Here is an 8,973-nt window from a genome sequence, read left to right as displayed (position 1 = left end):
GGTTAAATTGAGGTTCTAATAGGATGTATTTTGAGAGAATATAATGAATTTGAATAAATAAAATAGAATTCACCTAACCACCATCTCTCCTAACCTAACCCCACCTGTCCACACCAAACCCCACCTGTCCTAACCTATCATAACTAAGGTTAGATCTAGTAGGAATGTTGGATGGTTTCCTTAAATATATATGGGTGACATAAGTGGAGAGGATGTATCAAGGAGGTATTTCTAAAGTATTAAAAATTAATAGCCATGAACTAGATGAATAGAACATGTGAATTAGTGCAAGCTGTGTGTAATACTTATGTAAGATGTGTGATAACTGTACAAGTTGTCAAATATTTGGGCAATTATTGTAATTGAATTGGTGTGAATTTAGTATTTTTGCTAGTTGTTTATTAATTGAATTCGTACAAATTTTGCATTAATTGTTAATGTAAATGTGTGTTAGATGTGCGAGTTGTGTATTAATTGTGAATGTTTGTAATTGTATATGAGAGAATTGTGCCAGATATGTGGTCAGTGTGGGTTGGAGGTAATGGCTCACATGTTGACGTGACAGCAGGATGACTCAGTGAGGGGTGGAGATAAGGGCAACATGACTCAGTGAGAGGTGGAGGTGAGGGCAACATGACTCAGTGAGGGCTAGAGATGAGGGCAACATGGGTCAGTGAAGGGTTGGAGGTGAGGGCAACATGGGTCAGTGAGGATCGGAGGTGAGGCCAACATGGGTCAGTGAGGGTTGGAGGTGAAGGCAATGTTACCTAACCTGGTTTCTCTTCTACATCTTAAGTGCCTGCCACCTCTCCTCCCTGGTCACCTTGAGTGGACAGTGGGAAGATCAATTTGAGAAGTGGAGCATCAAACAAATGTTATATTTATTCACACCAAAGTGATAAAAGAAACACCATGATAAGCTCTGCATCTTCTGGAGGTGGACAAGAAAATGTGCTCTTCAATGCCAGTGTCCCAATTGAGGTGAAAACTCTTGTAAAAGCCTGACAAGGAATGGATAAGCTGACCTTCAGAAGAATGATGAAATTGGGGCTGGGGTATCTGCAGAGAAGTTCGAGTTTAGAACAACCAGAGTGTGAAGCAGCAATTGAGCAACTTTGTAATTCTTCCCAAGGTGTTACAGAGGATACAGTGTTGAATACTTGTGCTCAGTATGCTGGCGTTGTGTCATTGCTAAGGGCAGCAAAGAGGGTTAACACTGTTACTACTCGTCAAGATGTTTTCTCTGCTGATGTAACAAATATTGGAATACCAGAAGAATTTGCTGTAGATGTGTGCAAGGTAGTTTATGGGTCTGCTCGATTGGATATTAACAAGCAGCTTATTTCCACAACTCCTGCTCTTCCTGTCATCACTAATCTTAGTTGGAGAGTCGAGGTCACAATCTCTACCAGTTGGCTTTCCCGTGTGCTGGAGCCAGTGGTGATAATAAGGATGGAGACAAGTGAGGGAGCCTCGCATACCTTCCATGTGCCACATTCCACCAACTTAGATACACTGTTGCCAGTCTTTTACACCAAATGGAATCACTTGAAGTATCTCCTGTATGTAAAAAATTATAGATCACATTTGCATTGTCGACTTTTAATGGCATGGTAATATGTGATGGTTTAATATAGAACACACATGATTGTACTTTTATCCAAGTTTAGAATGTCTCCATTACTTCTGTTAAAAAATAATAAGAGAGCCATAGCATTTTTGAAATCTATGTTTATATTGAAGATATAGTACACAGTAATATATAGGACATAGAACTTGCATTGTTGATGATTCATAAGGGTATTTTAATAAATAAGTAAACAAACCCATTACTGGTGCAGGCACTGTAATCTGTGCTCAGTACTCTACTGTAATTATTTTGATTGATAAAGTTTTGTGTTTGGATATGATTACAAGTATTAATTAGACTAGAGATTGCATCCTAGAGCCGGTCGGCCGAACGGACAGCACGCTGGACTTGTGATCCTGTGGTCCTGGGTTCGATCCCAGGCGCCGGCGAGAAACAATGGACAGAGTTTCTTTCACCCTATGCCCCTGTTACCTAGCAGTAAAATAAGTATCTGGGTGTTAGTCAGCTGTCACGGGCTGCTTCCTGGGGGTGGAGGCCTGGTCGAGGACCGGGCCGCGGGGACACTAAAGCCCCGAAATCATCTCAAGAAGAAGAAAACATGGGTCAGTGAGGGGTGGAGGTGAGGGCAACATAAGCCAGTGAGGGGTGGAGGTGAGGGCAACATGACTCAGTGATGGTTGGAGGTGAGGGCAACATGACTCAGTGATGGTTGGAGGTGAGGGCAACATGACTCAGTGAGGTGTGGAGATGAGGGCAACATGGGTCAGAGAGTGTTGGAGGTGAAGGCAACATGGGTCAGTGAGGGTTGGAGGTGAGGGCAACATGGGTCAGTGAGGGTTGGAGGTGAGGGCAACATGGGTCAGTGAGGGTTGGAGGTGAGGGCAACATGGGTCAGTGAGGGTTGGAGGTGAGGGCAACATGGGTCAGTGAGGGTTGGAGGTGAGGGCAACATGGGTCAGTGAGGGTTGGAGGTGAGGGCAACATGGGTCAGTGAGGGTTGGAGGTGAGGGCAACATGGGTCAGTGAGGGTTGGAGGTGAGGGCAACATGGGTCAGTGAGGGTTGGAGGTGAGGGCAACATGGGTCAGTGAGGGTTGGAGGTGAGGGCAACATGGGTCAGTGAGGGTTGGAGGTGAGGGCAACATGGGTCAGTGAGGGTTGGAGGTGAGGGCAACATGGGTCAGTGAGGGTTCGAGGTGAGGGCAACATGGGTCAGTGAGGGATGGAGGTGAGGGCAACATGGGTCAGTGAGGGTTGGAGGTGAGGGCAACATGGGTCAGTGAGGGGTGGAGGTGAGGGCAACATGGGTCAGTGAGGGGTGGAGGTGAGGGCAACATGACTCAGTGAGGAGTGGAGGTGAGGGCAACATGACTCAGTGAGGAGTAGAGGTGAGGGCAACATGGGTCAGTGAGGGGTGGAGGTGAGGGCAACATGACTCAGTGAGGAGTGGAGGTGAGGGCAACATGACTCAGTGAGGAGTAGAGGTGAGGGCAACATGACTCAGTGAGAGGTGGAAGTGAGGGCAACATGACTCAGTAAGGGTTGGAGATGAGGGCAACATGACTCAGTGAGGGGTGGAGGTGAGGGCAACATGACTCAGTGAGGGGTGCAGGTGAGGGCAACATGACTCAGTAAGGGTTGGAGGTGAGAGCAACATGGGTCAGTGAGGGTTGGAGGTGAGGGCAACATGGGTCAGTGAGGGTTGGAGGTGAGGGCAACATGGGTCAGTGAGGGTTGGAGGTGAGGGCAACATGGGTCAGTGAGGGTTGGAGGTGAGGGCAACATGGGTCAGTGAGGGTTGGAGGTGAGGGCAACATGGGTCAGTGAGGGTTGGAGGTGAGGGCAACATGGGTCAGTGAGGGTTGGAGGTGAGGGCAACATGGGTCAGTGAGGGTTCGAGGTGAGGGCAACATGGGTCAGTGAGGGATGGAGGTGAGGGCAACATGGGTCAGTGAGGGTTGGAGGTGAGGGCAACATGGGTCAGTGAGGGTTCGAGGTGAGGGCAACATGGGTCAGTGAGGGATGGAGGTGAGGGCAACATGGGTCAGTGAGGGTTGGAGGTGAGGGCAACATGGGTCAGTGAGGGGTGGAGGTGAGGGCAACATGGGTCAGTGAGGGGTGGAGGTGAGGGCAACATGACTCAGTGAGGAGTGGAGGTGAGGGCAACATGACTCAGTGAGGAGTAGAGGTGAGGGCAACATGACTCAGTGAGAGGTGGAAGTGAGGGCAACATGACTCAGTAAGGGTTGGAGATGAGGGCAACATGACTCAGTGAGGGGTGGAGGTGAGGGCAACATGACTCAGTGAGGGGTGCAGGTGAGGGCAACATGACTCAGTAAGGGTTGGAGGTGAGAGCAACATGGGTCAGTGAGGGGTGGAGGTGAGGGCAACATGGGTCAGTGAGGGGTGGAGGTGAGGGCAACATGACTCAGTGAGGAGTAGAGGTGAGGGCAACATGACTCAGTGAGGGGTGGAGGTGAGGGCAACATGACTCAGTAAGGGTTGGAGGTTAGGGCAACATGGGTCAGTGAGGGGTAGAGGTGAGGGCAACATGACTCTGTGAGGGGTGCAGGTGAGGGCAACATGACTCAGTAAGGGTTGGAGGTGAGGGCAACATGGGTCAGTGAGGGTTGGAGGTGAGGGCAACATGGGTCAGTGAGGGGTGGAGGTGAGGGCAACTTGGGTCAGTGAGGGGTAGAGGTGAGGGCAACATGGGTCAGTGAGGAGTGGAGGTGAGGGCAACATGACTCAGTAAGGGTTGGAGGTGAGACCAACATGGGTCAGTGAGGGTTGGAGGTGAGGGCAACATGGGTCTGTGAGGGGTGGAGGTGAGGGCAACATGGGTCAGTGAGGGGTGGAGGTGAGGGGTAACATGACTAAGTGAGGAGTGGAGGTGAGGGCAACATGACTCAGTAAGGGTTGGAGGTGAGGGCAACATGGGTCAGTGAGGGGTGGAGGTGAGGGCAACATGGGTCAGTGAGGGTTGGAGGTGAGGGCAACATGACTCAGTAAGGGTTGGAGGTGAGGGCAACATGGGTCAGTGAGGGTTGGAGGTGAGGGCAACATGGGTCAGTGAGGGGTGGAGGTGAGGGCAACATGACTCAGTAAGGGTTGGAGGTGAGGGCAACATGGGTCAGTGAGGGTTGGAGGTGAGGGCAACATGGGTCAGTGAGGGGTGGAGGTCAGGGCAACATGGGTCAGTGAGGGGTGGAGGTGAGGGGTAACATGACTAAGTGAGGAGTGGAGGTGAGGGCAACATGACTCAGTAAGGGTTGGAGGTGAGGGCAACATGACTCAGAAAGGGTTGGAGGTGAGGGCAACATGGGTCAGTGAGGGTTGGAGGTGAGGACAACATGGGTCAGTGAGGGTTGGAGGTGAGGGCAACATGACTCAGTAAGGGTTGGAGATGAGGGCAACATGGGTCAGTGAGGGTTGGAGGTGAGGGCAACATGGGTCAGTGAGGGGTGGAGGTGAGGGCAACATGGGTCAGTGAGGGGTGGAGGTGAGGGCAACATGACTCAGTGAGGGTTGGAGGTGAGGGTAACATGACTCAGTGAGGGTTGGAGGTGAGGGCAACATGGGTCAGTGAGGGGTGGAGGTGAGGGCAACATGACTCAGCGAGGAGTGGAGGTGAGGGCAACATGGGTCAGTGAGGGGTGGAGGTGAGGGCAATATGACTCAGTGAGGAGTGGAGGTGAGGGCAACATGACTCAGTAAGGGTTGGAGGTGAAAGCAACATGGGTCAGTGAGGGTTGGAGGTGAGGGCAACATGGGTCAGTGAGGGGTGGAGGTGAGGGCAACATGACTCAGAAAGGGTTGGAGGTGAGGGCAACATGGGTCAGTGAGGGGTGGAGGTGAGGGCAACATGACTCAGAAAGGGGTGGAGGTGAGGGCAACATGGGTCAGTGAGGGTTGGAGGTGAGGACAACATGGGTCAGTGAGGGGTGGAGGTGAAGGCAACATGACTCAGTGAGGGGTGGAGGTGAGGGCAACATGGGTCAGTGAGGGGTGGAGGTGAGGGCAACATGGTCAGTGAGGGGTGGAGGTGAAGGCAACATGACTCAGTGAGGGGTGGAGGTGAGGGCAACATGGGTCAGTGAGGGGTAGAGGTGAGGGCAACATGACTCAGTGAGGGGTGGAGGTGAGGGCAACATGAGTCAGTGAGGGTTGGAGGTGAGGGCAACATGGGTCAGTGAGGGGTGGAGGTGAAGGCAACATGACTCAGTGAGGGGTGGAGGTGAGGGTAACATGACTCAGTGAGGGTTGGAGGTGAGGGCAACATGACTCAGTAAGGGTTGGAGGTGAGGGCAACATGACTCAGTGAGAGGTGTGGAGGTGAGGGCAACATGACTCAGTGAGGGTTGGAGGTGAGGGCAACATGACTCAGTGAGGGGTGGAGGTGAGGGCAACATGGGTCAGTGAGGGGTGGAGGTGAAGGCAACATGACTCAGTGAGGGGTGGAGGTGAGGGCAACATGGGTCAGTGAGGGTTGGAGGTGAGGGCAACATGACTCAGTGAGGGGTGGAGGTGAGGGCAACATGGGTCAGTGAGGGTTGGAGGTGAGGGCAACATGACTCAGTAAGGGTTGGAGGTGAGGGCAACATGGGTCAGTGAGGGTTGGAGGTGAGGGCAACATGGGTCAGTGAGGGGTGGAGGTGAGGGCAACATGGGTCAGTGAGGGTTGGAGGTGAGGGCAACATGACTCAGTAAGGGTTGGAGGTGAGGGCAACATGGGTCAGTGAGGGGTGGAAGTGAGGGCAACATGGGTCAGTGAGGGGTGGATGTGAGGGTAACATGACTCAGTGAGGGGTGGAGGTGAGGGCAACATGACTCAGTGAGGGGTGGAGGTGAGGGCAACATGACTCAGTGGGGTGGAGGTGAGGGCAACATGACTCAGTGAGGGGTGGAGGTGAGGGCAACATGACTCAGTGAGGGGTGGAGGTGAGGGCAACATGACTCAGTGAGGGTTGGAGGTGAGGGCAACATGACTCAGTGAGGGGTGGAGGTGAGGGCAACATGGGTCAGTGAGGGGTGGAGGTGAAGGCAACATGACTCAGTGAGGGGTGGAGGTGAGGGCAACATGGGTCAGTGAGGGTTGGAGGTGAGGGCAACATGACTCAGTGAGGGGTGGAGGTGAGGGCAACATGGGTCAGTGAGGGTTGGAGGTGAGGGCAACATGACTCAGTAAGGGTTGGAGGTGAGGGCAACATGGGTCAGTGAGGGTTGGAGGTGAGGGCAACATGGGTCAGTGAGGGGTGGAGGTGAGGGCAACATGGGTCAGTGAGGGTTGGAGGTGAGGGCAACATGACTCAGTAAGGGTTGGAGGTGAGGGCAACATGGGTCAGTGAGGGGTGGAAGTGAGGGCAACATGGGTCAGTGAGGGGTGGATGTGAGGGTAACATGACTCAGTGAGGGGTGGAGGTGAGGGCAACATGACTCAGTGAGGGGTGGAGGTGAGGGCAACATGACTCAGTGGGGTGGAGGTGAGGGCAACATGACTCAGTGAGGGGTGGAGGTGAGGGCAACATGACTCAGTGAGGGGTGGAGGTGAGGGCAACATGACTCAGTGAGGGGTGGAGGTGAGGGCAACATGACTCAGTGAGGGGTGGAGGTGAGGCAACATGGTTCAGTGAGGGTTGTTGGTGAGGGCAACATGACTCAGTGAGGGTTGGAGGTAAGGGCAACATGGGTCAGTGAGGGTTGGAGGTGAGGGCAACATGGGTCAGTGAGGGGTGGAGGTGAGGGCAACATGGGTCAGTGAGGGGTGGAGGTGAGGGCAACATGACTCAGTGAGGAGTAGAGGTGAGGGCAACATGACTCAGTGAGGAGTAGAGGTGAGGGCAACATGACTCAGTGAGAGGTGGAGGTGAGTGCAACATGACTCAGTAAGGGTTGGAGGTGAGGGCAACATGACTCAGTGAGGGGTGGAGGTGAGGGCAACATGACTCAGTGAGGGGTGCAGGTGAGGGCAACATGACTCAGTAAGGGTTGGACGTGAGGGCAACATGGGTCAGTGAGGGGTGGAGGTGAGGGCAACATGGGTCAGTGAGGGGTGGAGGTGAGGGCAACATGACTCAGTGAGGAGTAGAGGTGAGGGCAACATGACTCAGTGAGGGTTGGCGGTGAGGGCAACATGACTCAGTAAGGGTTGGAGGTGAGGGCAACATGGGTCAGTGAGGGTTGGAGGTGAGGGCAACATGACTCAGTGAGGGTTGGAGGTGAGGGTAACATGACTCAGTAAGGGTTGGAGGTGAGGGCAACATGACTCAGTGAGAGGTGTGGAGGTGAGGGCAACATGACTCAGTGAGGGTTGGAGGTGAGGGCAACATGGGTCAGTGAGGGGTGGAGGTGAGGGCAACATGACTCAGTGAGGAGTGGAGGTGAGGGCAACATGGGTCAGTGAGGGGTGGAGGTGAGGGCAATATGACTCAGTGAGGAGTGGAGGTTAGGGCAACATGACTCAGTAAGGGTTGGAGGTGAGGGCAACATGGGTCAGTGAGGGTTGGAGGTGAGGGCAACATGGGTCAGTGAGGGGTGGAGGTGAGGGCAACATGACTCAGAAAGGGTTGAAGGTGAGGGCAACATGGGTCAGTGAGGGGTGGAGGTGAGGGCAACATGACTCAGAAAGGGGTGGAGGTGAGGGCAACATGGGTCAGTGAGGGTTGGAGGTGAGGGCAACATGGGTCAGTGAGGGGTGGAGGTGAGGGCAACATGACTCAGTAAGGGTTGGAGGTGAGGGCAACATGGGTCAGTGAGGGTTGGAGGTGAGGGCAACATGGGTCAGTGAGGGGTGGAGGTGAGGGGTAACATGACTAAGTGAGGAGTGGAGGTGAGGGCAACATGACTCAGTAAGGGTTGGAGGTGAGGGCAACATGACTCAGAAAGGGTTGGAGGTGAGGGCAACATGGGTCATTGAGGGTTGGAGGTGAGGACAACATGGGTCAGTGAGGGTTGGAGGTGAGGGCAACATGACTCAGTAAGGGTTGGAGGTGAGGGCAACATGGGTCAGTGAGGGTTGGAGGTGAGGGCAACATGGGTCAGTGAGGGGTGGAGGTGAGGGCAACATGGGTCAGTGAGGGGTGGAGGTGAGGGCAACATGACTCAGTGAGGGTTGGAGGTGAGGGTAACATGACTCAGTAAGGGTTGGAGGTGAGGGCAACATGACTCAGTGAGAGGTGTGGAGGTGAGGGCAACATGACTCAGTGAGGGTTGGAGGTGAGGGCAACATGGGTCAGTGAGGGGTGGAGGTGAGGGCAACATGACTCAGTGAGGAGTGGAGGTGAGGGCAACATGGGTCAGTGAGGGGTGGAGGTGAGGGCAATATGACTCAGTGAGGAGTGGAGGTGAGGGCAACATGACTCAGTAAGGGTAGGAGGTGAGGGC

The 8,973-nt window shown here is 53.6% G+C and overlaps 1 pseudogene; it reads left to right on the top strand.

The window, feature by feature from the left end:
• Positions 1–794: 794 nt before the first annotated feature.
• LOC138367010 (COMM domain-containing protein 5-like) lies at positions 795–2,014 on the top strand (annotated as a pseudogene).
• The last annotated feature ends 6,959 nt before the right edge of the window (positions 2,015–8,973 follow it).

The sequence above is a fragment of the Procambarus clarkii genome, chromosome 21 (genome assembly GCF_040958095.1).
Source record: "Procambarus clarkii isolate CNS0578487 chromosome 21, FALCON_Pclarkii_2.0, whole genome shotgun sequence".
Lineage (NCBI taxonomy): Eukaryota > Metazoa > Arthropoda > Malacostraca > Decapoda > Cambaridae > Procambarus > Procambarus clarkii.
Note: the sequence above shows the minus strand (reverse complement) of the source record. Positions and strands in the feature narration are given on the sequence as shown.